The following is a 14,442-nucleotide window of genomic DNA, read 5'->3' as shown; positions in this document are numbered from 1 at the left end:
TTCTGCCTTGTATGGAATATACTCTAGCAGAAAAACTCCTTTACCTTGCTGTGTGTTCAACTTTTCCTTGAGGCTATCCAGTAGCTCCTTGCACCTGTGTAAGCTCTGGGCTTTGTCTTCTGATGTTACCCGGTGTCCTTGCCTAACCCTTGGCATTTCTCTGGATGTGGCTCTGGGCAGCCTGGTCTGGTGGTTGGTGACCCTGCGCGTAGCAGGGGGGTTGAAACTCGATGACCACTGTAGTCCTTTTCAACCCAGGCCATTCTGTGATTCTTCTCCGCCTCCAATTTTTGATGCTCTTTCACAGTTATGAAGTCAGCCATGTCCTGCCTTCTTTTTATCACAATGATATGTATTGTCTGTGTAAGGTTAAAGGTGTGTGGTGCGGGCAGGCACGTGGTCCTGATGTACAGCTAACTATTCTTAGAACGTGTCTGGACTGCGCAGAAATCCTATTGTCAGCATGGAAGTCTTTGTCCTTTTTTAACCTATCCATGACTTGTATACTCAACTAGATCTGGGGGCATCACATAGATATCACTTATTCTTGTGTACTGGGTTTGAAGTAGATCTGAATGAACTTATGTTTTTTTAAGCATGTGATGCAGCTTTTGTTTGCACAATGTAATGTTGTCTGAAATGCTTGAGAAATAAATAATCACGGAGTTAGCTTTCTGAGGCTGTGTGCTTTGTGAAGCTGCGCTGGTAGGACGCTGGCAATAACGAAGCATGGAGAAGTCAGTCAAACTGACAATTAAAAACTGTAAGTGTCTCTGTGCAGCTTTCTGTGTGGCACTTCTCCAGCGATGTTTTGTCTGTCAGCGAGCGTATGCTGAGCTTCCAACATGTCTCAGTGGCAGGTAGGGTAAGAAATTATCCAGTGATTTATGCAGTTTGCCTATTATGTCAAGTGTAGGAATCCTGCTCCCCAAACAGTCTTTGCCATTTAAAATGCATGCAACCTTTTTTGATTTTTTTTTTAACATTAAAATTATATTGTTTTTTTTTTTTAAATGAAGGGAATGTATTATTCTTCAAAGCCAGAACGGTGGGGGGAAGAGAAGGAGCATCTCTTTTGTTCAAAATTAAGAGTTCTTCTTAATACTTCATCATTATGTCAGCAGAGCCGTGCCCTCTCCAATTCCTCATGAAGAGGAAAGAAATGCCCATCTACCTTAGTGCAGCTTTACATGCATTTGGATCTTCAGTGATTAGTAAATGAAACTTGGTAGCTTAGAAATCAGCGTTTTATTTGGGCAGGTTGGGGGGAATAAAGGAAATTCTGCTCTCAGCTATGTGTAATGTACGTATCATAGAATCACAGAATGGCCTGGGTTGAAAAGGACTACAGTGGTCATTGAGTTTCAATCCCCCCGCTATGTGCAGAGGCCAGAGGCCACCAGACCAGGCTGCTCAGAGCCACATCCAGCCTGGCTTTGAATGCCTCCATGGATGGGGCATCCACACCCTCCTTGGGCAACCTGTTCCAGAACATACGTATGTATGTACTTCTGTTTCTACACGAAACCCAACTGATCGCATTTCTATGTAATCATTTTTAAATTGATGATTCTTGCTCTCAAGATTAATTCTGTTTTGTGAGGTCGTCTTGAAAGAACTTTTTTCCCTTATCCTGGAGCAGCTCACTGGTGATAGATGTACAAGTTTGCCATTTTAGCTTTTGATGTTTTTTTACAACTCTGCCATGAAGTAGCATCATTTGAAAAGTAAGGTGACTCATGTACTTTCTGAGAATGATTATTTAAATTGCAAGTACCTTGAGGTATAAATTCCTGGAGAACATAGTTTTTCTGCTGTTTGTATAGATTTGAACATGTTCGTCCTTTAGTCTCTGAAGAAACATTTCTTGGTTGCTCCTCAGCCTGATCTCCACTCCGAAGTCAGAGTTCCCTCTTGCAGCTGGTGCCACGTATCCCACTGCCCTGCTTTGTACTCCAGGGGCTGGCTGACTCCTCAAGGAAAGAAAGAAAAGTATATGCTATAGAAGCTACCTTCCCTGAATTGGTTCTTTGTTTTGAGGCTGTACACAAGGTTCTGCACGATGCGCTCCACCAACCCTTTGCTGCTCAGAGGCCGGCCTGTTCCTGACTGCCGGCTCCTGTAATTTCTCTTTTGCTGGGTCAGTGCTTGTCTGATTGCTTGATAAGTCAGCTCTGCTCAGAAAAAGTCTGCTCAGAAAACTGACCAAAACCATTCTTTTGGTGGGCTGCTGAGCACAACAGGCTCATGGTGGGCTGGGATAAGTGTCAGACAGTTACGGTGCACCGCTCAGAGCTGTGTTGCTGGAGGGGATGACAGTGGGTGAGGAGAGATGAGGCAGCTGTCCTGTTGGGATAAGTGGAACATTCGTGTGTTCTCAGTCCGCAGATGCAAGGCTGCCTTGTGATGAGCCCTGATGTGCTCGGCCCAGAACCGTGCACTCATTGACTGGGGTCCTCGGTGGGTGAAATGCCTCCTGGGCAGCTGCGGTGTGCGGCCCAGAGATCTCCCAGCTGCAGAGATGCGTGAAACTCCTGAGCCTCTCTTACAGTGGGCAAGAGATGGGTGCAGAGACTGTTACAAACGCCTTTTGGTGTGGATCTTCTGTTTAGAGAAAATTAACACCTTGTAACTGTGAGACACATCTACATGTGTTCAGGAGCTTGAGCTGAATCAACAAATCGTTGTCTGGTCACTAGAGCTTTCATCTGGCACCAGGGGCTGTTGTGCTGATTTGCTGGCTTCTATGATATGCAAGCTTTAAATTCTTCTCCTGGAGAGTAGGAGTATGTTTTAGACCTCAGGAGAAGTCAACACGTCTGCTGTTCTTGTCTTTGGTTTTTGCCTTGTTTACTTACAGTGAGGTGGAGGCTTGAGCTCAAGTCCTGTGAGCTGTGTTCTCTACCAAAGAATTAAGGAATTTCAAGTGACTTTAAAGTACCAAAGCTGAAGTGGTTTGGGTTAAACTGAGAAGAAACTAGTAGTAATAAAGATCCCAGACTAGCACTTGTGTTTCAAATGCTTTTATATGCTTTTTTATTTTTTTATATGCTTTAAATGCTTTCATAGTCTTAATTTGAGTAAGCCATGTTTCCTCCCCCCTCTGTTCCCATCTGTGAAGTGGGAAAGCTTATTAATATATATTAAAGTAGATGTATTCTACCATAATAAGCACTATAAACTAGTAAGTATTCAAATTTCTTCGTTTTTGAAGCTGCAATAACATGTAGTATTATCTGTATGAAGTTTCTCCTTTCCAGTTTTCTTGCAAAACCGGCTTTGTTTGAAGTATGTGTGCATCTGCAAGTTAACGCTGCTTTCCTTTAGACCTGTAACTTGGTTTGTGTTTTTTTGTTTGTTTGTTTGTTTTTTATTTGATGTCCTGGGATAAAACATAGCAGCTAGTTTAGGATATGCATTCTGGCATAATAACAGGAACAGGAGAAAAAAGCAAAAAATTGTCCAATCAACATTTCTAAGAGAAATGTTGGGGGGATCCATAGCTGAGCTTTTAGAATTAGGGTTGTGACAGGATTTTAGGGAGCTTCTAAACAGTGCATAGAATGCTACTGGTTTTAATTTCCAGTGTAAAAATTCGTTGCCTATTAAATATTGTTAAATATGCAAAGATTCAGCATTTGTGACTTAAACAGTACCTTCTGATTTCTTGTAATGCTGTGGTTGATCAACATCAGCCTTACTGATACCACTGTTTTCATTTTAGCCATTCTTCATAGTGTAAACACGATCATGGTTTTGTGGTGTTTAACTAGCAAATAGTGAATTTGTATCGGTCAATTAATTGATGATGATCTTGTCTATCAGAATGTCATTTATTGATGTTTACGTAGCCCTTCTATATCTTCTTTTCCTATACTTTATTAAATACGTGCTTAATTTGACCGAGGAATTAAAATATTTCCAAAAGGCTCAGTTTTGTGACACGTATGCCTGCAAACTGCAGAGGTGAGAGAGGTGTGGGTAGGAGGCGGCTGCTTGGTGCGCTGATGTCTCTGTTCTTCTCTGTGGCACCCATCAAAAATGAAATATATTCCTTTTTCTTTCAACTTATCTCGATCTGTTGATTTGTTTATAATGCTGAGCTCTCTTAGGGAAACACAGTGGTAATAAAACGAATTAAGCCTCGCAATGGAGTTTCATTCTGTTAACTGCCAGTGGGCAAAAAAATCACATTAATTTTGTTTTCACTGTTCATTTGTGGTTTCTAGCTTTTTGTGGACGGTTACGGTATTCGTTAGCAGCTTTCATGAGCTCGGTTCAGTTTCATGTGCACTTCCTATATCATCCTTTGAAAGGCCATGCGATAATGTCTGCGCTCTGTTTGCATGACAGTTGGCACAAATTGAAGATGAACTCATACTCTTCACATAAATATTTATACTTGCCCTACATAATTTTAAAACAAAACACCATTGTCTCAGAACAGCTCTGAGTAATCAGTGAATGCTTTCACAGGTACAGCGTGCTTGCTTAAAAAACAGCAAAATGCTCCAAGCTTTACGGTTGTCTCATTGCTAAAGTATGAACATCCGATTAGCAATATCACTGTGGCCTTACTGGTAATGTAGAAGGGAGATTCTAGTGAAATGTACAGCTTTTAAAAAGGCAAAGCTATTTCTCATCTGCTAGTCCTTCCTAATGTATTGTAGCATTAGCTCATGAATGCATAGAAATAGCAGTCTGTGGGGTATGAATAGCCTTCAGAAGTCTGCTATATGTGGTGATGTGGGCTTATGTGGCTAGTTACATTTCCTCAGGTCAATTCTGCTTTTGAATGGAATTAATATTTAATACTGTTTTCTCCATTACTTCAGCATTAACTAAAGCAGAATTTAAAATTGGTCTTTCTCATTGAAAATACTGAAGTGGCTGTTGCTCAGGCAGCTGTAAATGCTGACATTTGCTACAAAAGTAAGAAAGCTTCCTTAAAACTCTTCAGCATCATTCTGTCTGAAAATCCAACCGGAGTGAGGATGACTGCTATAAATTTTTAATGTGTTGCGGTATGAAGAAGTATAATTATTTTCATTTGAGTCTGAGCTGATATCGTGCGTAGCCTGGCAAATTCATTTCATAAATTTAATTGTTTGTTCCATTTACGTTAGTGCTTTATTCACTTAAAAGCTCTTAAAGCACTTCTCATGAAAATGATGCAAGGAGAGGTGACGTTCTGAGAAATGAAGCCTTTGATATTCAGGATGTAGGATTGATCTGATCTGTCATTCTTACCAGCAATCAGGCAGTATTTTCTGAACAGACTGACATTTTCCTTTTGGGATATTGATGTTTGGGGATGGATAGACAGAGGCCAAATTGTGTAAATGAAAAGCAGCCAAACAAATTGCTGTGTCTTACTATGCCAAACCACTTGTAAAACTTCTGCTTGGCTTGCCAGTGGTATGGGTTTCTAGTTTTGTTTCAATAACATCACTCAGAGCTATTGGGTAGATGACTACATCACGCAGTTGGCTTGCAGAGTGCGGTGTTGGGAACAACAGAGGTGGGATGAGTCACTGCAGAGCCAACGTGTGCCTTGCAGGAGTGCTGGGGGCAGAGCTGTGAGCGGTGGCTTGGAGCAGCACCAGGACAGGCATGCTGATGTGATGTTGTGCCCGCGCAAATGTTGCCCCTCGACCTCTGAGGATAATGCTTTCTAACTTCACCATGGCGTGCCACGTTGGCATGCCGCAGCCTCAGGGCCAAATGAACTGTCCTTTTAGGCATTTCACTCTGCTCTGTTTATGAAGGAGAGGACCAAAAGCTTGTTAACAAAAATGATGTCTGCGTGTGATCTGTTAAATCTCAAACCGAGTTCTTACTTCAGTGCTCGTCTGCACTGAGGGTACATCAACGTGATGGGAAAATGAGCGGCAACTTGCTGCTGCTGTGCTCTCCTGTGTCAGTTTCTGGGACCTCTGGGGACACTGTTTGAAGTCTCTTAGTGCTTCAGTAAAATGTGTTGCTCTTGTAATGAGCATGAAGAAGTAGCTTTGAATGCTGCTCTTATTTTTGCTAAAAAGGTGACTTTTAGCTGTCAGTATTGAGTGATAGCAATCTTGTTGAAAAGTGGGGGTCTTAAAGAAAGCTGAAACCCTCTATAGATGTGTAAAAACTCTTACTTCTTGCTAGTTCTAGTAATGGGTACTGTACAGACTCATTTAGGTAAGAGAAGTTGAAGTTTTGTCTATTGGAGAAAGGAAGTTATCTCCGTTTGTGCCAGTGCTTGACTTGTTTATGTGAGGTACTCTTATCTGCTTCTCACAAAACTGGATACGTGCCTCTGGTGCAACTGGTATTTTTCTCAAAAGTGTCTTCCTTACATTAAGAAATAGATAGGAGAACTCTACAGTGCTGTTCCCTGCATGTCAGTGCCCTCGTGGCACTTCTTTCTTTTCCTAGTATGAGTGTCAGTGCATGTCTGTGACTTGAATGCCTGTGAACTTCATTGGTAACTGCCAAATCTTCATTTTTAATGCAGTAGCACTGCATCTAATTTCATTTTGTCTTTGATACAACCTTACCTAGTGATGTAATGTGGGAGGGGGACGAGGAAAAAAGGCAAAATCATGAGAAAGTTGTACAAGTTGGGAAATAAAGCTCTGGCTTTTAAATATGGTCCGATGATCAGTCTTGTAAATTTGAACATTACTTTCTTGATGTAAAACAAACAAAGAAAAACAACAACAACAAAACAAGAGAACCAAGCCTGTTAAAATATCTGCTACTGGGACCAAGCTCTGCTGAGTGACATGTAGAAGACCTGTTCTGTTGCAGCCATTGGGCTTGTTGATGCTGGCACAAATACATGGTTGGGATTTTATGGCAACAATTTTAAGGTGTACAGAAAATAAGTGATGTTCAATGTGAATTTAATTTTAAACACAAATTTCTGTATCTTTACAATATAAAGTGTACTATATATACAGAATATATATTTTTGTATTCTTTCCTATTCTGCGTGGAATCTGACCTGAACTGGCTTCATCATGTATGGTCTTAATTCTTGTGTTTTCTGAAGATGAATATTCAGTTTGAGGTTATCTTATGCAACTCAAGGTTTTAATTGCTGCAAGTAAGAAAACTTCCTTTTTGAGAAAGCTTACTCTGGGTGTATTTAAACAGATGTACAACAAATTATATTGTAAAGTTAGGGAGTTGTCACTCTTCAAACAGCTTGAAGAGTCAGGTGTTGGGCACATTTAAAATCCTTCTCACCAGTTCCTGAAATTGTTGTTGTTTTTTTTTTTTTCTTCTCCCAACAAATGCATTCATAAATGGGATGCACTGTCCTGTTCTTATAGGAAGCAATATTAAATTGATCAATAGACTTAAGAAAAAGCATTAGTATGTTTTAGGACACAAAAAAGCTTGTGCGGTAACATGTGCTCACTTGTTTGTGTTCAAGAAGGACAGGAGCAGGACTGAAGATAATCTTGGCTATGTCTGAGTGCCCTAACCAGGGTTGTTTGGGTTACGTTACATTCTTTTCTGGCTGTAATTCTTGGACCCTTTTCTGCAGAGAAAGAGCCCTCAGTGGGGAGATAAGGTGAATCTGTAATCAAAAGTAGCCCTGAGATGACATTCCCTGGAGATGTGTGGGTTTCAGCTGTAACAACCAGAGTGAACTCTGCTGTCCACCTCTCTTGAAGGAACAAAGTAATTTGTCCCTTTCTAATCCCTAAACTGTACTCTGTAATCTTAGTGCCCCGTTGTGGGAAACTGTGCTTTGCTTGGCTTCCTTGCCAGTGTGCTTGGCGTGCACTAGAAGGTGAGTGGGAATAGACAGAGCTCTGGGAATTCTCAGGTCAAGCAGTGAAATGTGAGAGGAGTTCAGATACCTCTGCGGTTGGCTGTCCTGAATGTAGGTAGTCATTAGGGGGTCTACACCCTAACTTTGATATTGCCCTGATGCCTTCATGCAGGTATAGCCTTTTTCCCTGTTCTTACAATTTCCCCTAGTTTTTCTCTATTATGAATTTGGAAGTATTCCTTTCTTACAGCTTTTTATTCCAAGCTAAATCCTATAGCACGCTTCTTTTTAACTAATCCACTATTAACATTGTGGAGCAAATCTAGCAGTCAGATTATTTTTTGGCTTAAACAGATATATAAGAGTAGTGATAGACCCAGAAAACTTGCACAGGATCACTGAACTATTGAGGTTAGAAAGAATCATCTAGTCCACCCCACTACCCAAACAAGATCAGTTAGAACAGAAAAACGTCCAGATGGATTCAGAGCATCTCCACAGCCACAGACTCCACAGCATCCTTGCTGTGGCAATGTCTTCCAGTGTTTGGCTGACCTCACAGTAACAAAGAAAAATTAAAAAATGAACAGAAAAAATAATTGTGTTCATATGGGACCGTGTGCACTTCAGTTTGTGACTGTTGCCTCTTGTCCCATCACTGCTGTGAAAAGTCTGCCTCTTCCCTCCACGTGGTTGTCCCCCTGCACCTTCTCCTTTGTCAAAGCTGAAGATCCATAGCTCTCAGTGCTCCTCATCTGAAAGCTGACTTAGTTCTTCGCTCTCTCAGTGGCACTTGGCTGGACTTGTTTCAATGACTCTTTGTCGCTCTTGTACTGAGGATCCCAGAACTGGATCCAGCCCTGCAGGTGTGGCCATGTTGGTGCTGAGCAGAGGGGAACGTTGCCTCCCTCTACATGTGGGCAGTCAGGGTGATGCAGCCCAAGATGCTTTCAGCCCTCTGCTGCGGTTGCTTTACTGGGTCATGGTCAGCTCGCTGATTGCCAGAGCCGTGAGCTCCTTCCACGGAGCTGCATTCCAGCCCGTTGGTCTCCTGTGTATATCAGTGCAGACAAAGCTGACGACCTGTAATAACGTATGTTTTCATTCTTGAATTGCAAATACTTCATTTACTTAATTTATATCAAAACATTTTCATATAATCACTGCTTGTTGTATTGACGCCCAAGATAAAATGCTTGGATGTGTTGCTTTTTTTGGCAGACTTCCTGTCTTCTCTCACAATCAAATTAAGCAAAATTTGAGCTAGGAATCTTCTCTTGAAGAATTAACTTCTTGTTTGTTCCTCTCCTCCCCCCAGAAATAAGTGAATCTTAATGTCATTTGTAAATTTTACAGGAATAGTAAATGTCTGCACTTACTTTCAGGGGACCTCTTGTATTAGATCTCTGCTTCCTGCTTTATGTCTTCCCGTGTGCTTTTCTATTCCAATGTTATCTCAGTTTCTCCTGCTGTGAAGAAAAAGGAGGCATTATAAGAGTTATATGTATGTGTGCCAGACTAATATCTGTATATGTGGTTTTTTTTCCCCTTCTGAAGGTGTAGAACTGGGTTGCATAGACTGTGATGTAAAGATTACCTCTAAAAGTGTTTGTGTGCTAAATCTAGAGTAAAGGAGCGATTTGTCCTTTTGCAATTAATGTAGACAACTGTAAATAGTTTATGATAGAGTGAAGCTGGTTTCACTAACCTGGATCTGAACTGTTTAGAGTTTTAGATTAAAATCAGTGTGTCAAATCATAACCAGAATAAAAATAATCGATGCAGATAAAATTAAACCTTAGTGTTGATGTAACTCAACTCCCAATCTCTGTTCAGCTTTCTTCTGTGCTATTTGAAGTTTCCACGTGGCCTGAAAATAACTATGCTTCATTAGATCCATCTGAGAAGGATTGAGCAGTTAGATTACTGTAGATAGAATAATGTGTAGAAACAACTTCTTGATACGTTATGGACTACACAGATGCAGTTTTGCCAGTAGGCCCCTCTGGACCTCTATAAGCAGCTGAAAATCCAATAAAGATCCCTAAATGATGGGCATTATCCAATTGATTGAAGGAGCTTATTCTACTTACAGCTCTGCCCGCCAGCCAAAGTAACATCTGATATTTAAACTCATTATTTGTGTATCTGAAACAGTTTGCTTGTATCATAGCTTAAATAGAAGTTAATGTAATCAGCTACTCCATCTGCGTTTGAAATGAGGATGGCGAGCTAGAGATGATGAGCCAGTTTGCTCTCGGATTTCTTCAGAAATGAAGCATCTGTCTCTGCTTGCTATTGACTGCAACTCTATTTGCCATGTAAAAGTCAGGTATTTCAATGCTATAGAGGACATCATATACTCTTTTGTGGCTGGAAGGTGAAGAAATGATTCTGTTAACAAAAAAGCTTGATCAAGGGACAAGAGTTCTTGGCAGTATCTGAAGAGGATTGCAGTTGGGGGGGTGGGGGGGGGAGTGAATTGCACAGCTGAGAAGCAGAGGAGGTTAAAAATATCTTTAAGCCTTTTTCCTTAAAGGAAGAGAGATATTTCATGATGTAAATTTTGAAGGAAATAAATTCATTTTAGGTACAACTGCAGAGACCAAGTGTTCTGGTGAGTGTTAGGAGGCCTTTTAAAACCGATCACCATCTGTTTCAGAAACTTTAAAAGCAGTTAGGTGATATGGTGTATTCGGTTTAAGGTCCCAATTAAGAGGTGTGTAAAGCAGGCTGAAGGCAAATTTGCTGTTGCTGCCTTCTGTAAAAATAGCCACAGTAAGTAACCCAGGAAGAAGGGATTTGCAGCAGTGGAGTATTAAGGTTGTGCTAATACTGGTTAATGGTGCTAGACTGGGGGAGATAGGAGCAGGTATTGCCTCACTGCGAACTGAACGTTGTGTTCTCAAAACATGCCTGAAATTGCCCAATGCAGGGGCACAGTTCTTGCTTCTTTTTTTTTTTTTGTACTTCTGTCAAAAAGTGACATTTTTGGCATTTCTGTCAGTGGCTGAGGGGAACCTTTGTGGGTTTGTTACCTATTTGCCTCCAAAACTTTTATTATGATTGAGCTTGAGAACGAGACATCTGATAGTATCTACTGACAGCATTGCTCAAGATGTTGAAAGATTTACAGAATGTGCATTGCATGAAATAACAAAATACTGGTACTACTTGTCATGCATCACAACCTTTCTAAATAGCTCATCTTTATTAGGCAACCTGGTCTTTCTAAATACCTCATCTTCATTAGGGAAGCTGAATAACCAGGCAATGCTCTGTAGGATGTACAGCCCAGGCCCTTCATTGCTGCGGAGCAGTCAGCTCTTCTAGGTGTTGGGAAGGAAGTGGAACAGCTGAAGGTACTCCAACAGTGTCCCAAACGAATCAAAAAACACTTTTAATATGTAGTGCAGATCACCTGACTGTTGATTGGCCTGATGCCCCTTGTTAGAGGTTTGTTACATAAGGGTACAATATTACGTGATTTTTCGTGAGGCTTGGGTGTAGGTAGCTCTGGAGTTGAAAGACTGTTACAAGTGAGTGTGCAAGATCTGTTAGTTTTTGGGTTTTTTTTTTAATTTCAATCTCTTGAAACAAATGAAAAACACCCCCAAGAGCCACACCTGAAGAAACAACTACAAAAACAAACAAACAAACAAAAAAAACCAAACAAACCAGTCAAACAAAGCCAGCACTTGCAGCAGCTGTTCTTGCAGCTGAACATACTGGTACCTGGAAATGTCAAGGAACTGATAAAGCTAAATATCTCTTCAAAGAAGGGGTCAGGATACCTGAGGGTAGTCAGACTGAGACCACCTTAGATGCTGTGCTGTCCAAAAAAGTTTGCTTCACCTGGCAGTCACTTTGCACCCAGCAGCAGTTTGTGCATCTCTGCACGTGATAATATCTTCTCTGTTGTGCAGAAAATATGGCTAAATTCTAGGCAGCTTTTCAGATCGATTTCAGAAGAGCATCTCTGCCTGCCATCTGGTTGTGTAAGCCGTTGGCAGTCTACTAACTCGTTCTAGTTCTGAGTGTTAGTGACTAATGAGGGCAGAGCTATGCAGCAAGCCTGACTGAGTCTGGCGACTTTCATTGTCAAACGAGGCAGTTCTGCTTCTTACAGATTACGCAGTCCCACTGCCTTTCATAGATTGCCTCTGATAGTTGTCTGACTGTGCTGCGAACTAGCTTGGTAAACAGGGACTGAACTGGTTAGGTCAGTTTCTGTCAGATAGACAGGTGAAAACAGGCGGCTTCGTCATCATGCAAGTACTGGGGCCATTGCAGAGATGGGAGAGTGTTGGAACTGAGTAAATAAATCGCCTCTTCTAGTGGCTGCCAGCTGTTAAATCAAAGCAAGCTACATCATGTCACTTCTTCCTAATTTGTCATTTTGAGCTGAACCTCAGTTTCTCTTCAAAGACTGCTTGTGATTCAACTAATTTCTCTCCTTTCTTCCTCTTCTAGTGGTCTCTCTCCTAGAACCAAATAACTGGTATGTCTGCTTGTTGTACAAAAGGGCACTGCCACTGAGCAGGAGTACTAAATGCTGCAGACTGTGCACTGTGACCACCACTGACATTTGTATTGGCTGTGCTCAAATGATTTGGACCCCTCTATTCTTAGAACTACTCTAAATTCAATGTTAAGCCTTTTTTTCCACATCACTTGTGGGGAAAATAGGATAGCTTTCATTTACTTCAGTATGTATCTAGTAGTTAAGACAGTCTGTTAAGACATTATCTAAAGATTGGGCAATTGATTTTTCCCCTTCCTTGGTGTTCCCAGTTCCTTCAGACTGGGAAAATAGTGGAGGGTGATGAGAATGTGAGCTGCAGCAGAGAGACTGAATTCCTGAGAGGAGCACTTTGCTTCACATTATTGTGCTGATTATTAGTTTTAAAGGGCTAAGGAAATTTCCTTCAGGTCAGATTGATATAGTTTTGTTGTTGTTGTTGTTTTTTCTTTAAATAATATGCCATGATTTGCTTGCTGGTGTCATCCTGTTTTGTCTTAGCTAATCATTTTCACACCAAAACAAGTCCTTCAAATACAATTTCAGCTTTTAAAAGCCTTTTTCTCTCTGCTCTCACTGACACACTGTTGAGTTTTCAGGTCTGCTGTATTTAAATGTGATTTTTCTGATCTTCTTGAGGCAGCTTATTTTGATAGCAATGTACAGTAAATGGTCTAGGTTCCTTCAGACCTTCATTTCTGTAAAACAATTATTTTAGAAGGAGAGGGACAAGAAACAATTGTAAATGTTCTTTTAAAGCAGCTTAATGCAATCAGTATAGTTGGGAAGAATAAGCAGAAACGTCAGCTTATGTAGGAAGGAGAGAGAAGTTTTGTGTGTGCTTAATGGATGATGCTAAGCAGAAGTACTTCAGTGAGGTTAACTCTGCCTTGTCATGAAACCATTACCAGCATAATTACTTCTCTCATTAAACTGCCGCATGTAATCCATGATGGTTAATGCCATTATGAATTAAACTGGACTGTGTCTGTTCCTGACACTCTTACGTGCTAGTGAGAAGGTTATTTGCCTTCCGAGGGCATTACTGAATGTAAAGCTCTTTGGATAACCTGAGCGTGGTTCTTGAACTGCAGTTTGAAAAGTTATGCCCCCTCCAATTTGTATAATTTGTAGTAGTTATAATACTATGTAATAATAATATAAAATAATAGCTTTCCACATAACATTTTCATCATATAATTGCGCTGATTGTACCAGTTGTCAAAATAATTAGTAAAAGTAATGGTCCTTTCTCTCTTCATTCTAGGAATGTATTTAAATTCTAGCAGTCACATGGTACTGATAATTTATGTATTTGGATAAAAGTGTAGATACATTCTCAGAAACTTAGCAGCTCATGCTCCAAGTGGACTGGAATTACAGAATGAAAGAATCAAGTGCAAAAAATGTATTTCAGTGTTGTTTTCCTGAGATTTTAGATACTGCAGTGATTATATTGAATACATCCCTATATCCCTAAATGTAGGGAGGTTGTGTGTAACTCTAACTGAACCTTTAGCATTATCTAACTTACCAGCTTTGTCCCACTGCTCCTTCCTTTCTTACTAAGTTTCTTCTTTTCAGAACCCATTCTATGAAGTTGAGCTTTCAAACGCTGCTTGCGTAACTTGTGACTTCTATTTAATTTTGGCAATAGAGGCCATAGTATTTTGGCTTTTGTTGTTAAGCTTAAACAGATACAAAACTGGAAGTAGCAATGGCAGACCAACATTGTTGACAGGTAAATTGAAAAGTTTACTGCAGTACTTGCCTATTTTTTACACAGATATTTGCTCAGTATTTTAATAGAAACATCTCCCATCTGTGATTATCTGAAATTTAATAATAAGGTCTAGATACTTAGAAGGCATAACTCAGTCATCTTCTTGTATGCATGTATTGTCAGCATTAGATGGTTAAATTGACATTTTTTTTCCTGTAACGGAGCAGACATTTATAGAAAGGTAAAATAGCGTAGAAGTGAAATAAACCAAAATATTTCCAAATAATATGTTGAAAATACCACCAACTTTTATATTTGGTAAATAATTAGGTATTACTTAACTTTCTACATTTGAGCTATTCATGACTTCAGAAACCCTAACAGTAAAATCCTGCCTTAAAAAAAAGTGAGTCGTGCCTGGTTGGT

The sequence above is a fragment of the Meleagris gallopavo genome, chromosome 1, assembly GCF_000146605.3.
Source record: "Meleagris gallopavo isolate NT-WF06-2002-E0010 breed Aviagen turkey brand Nicholas breeding stock chromosome 1, Turkey_5.1, whole genome shotgun sequence".
Taxonomy (NCBI): Eukaryota; Metazoa; Chordata; class Aves; order Galliformes; family Phasianidae; genus Meleagris; species Meleagris gallopavo.
Note: the sequence above shows the minus strand (reverse complement) of the source record.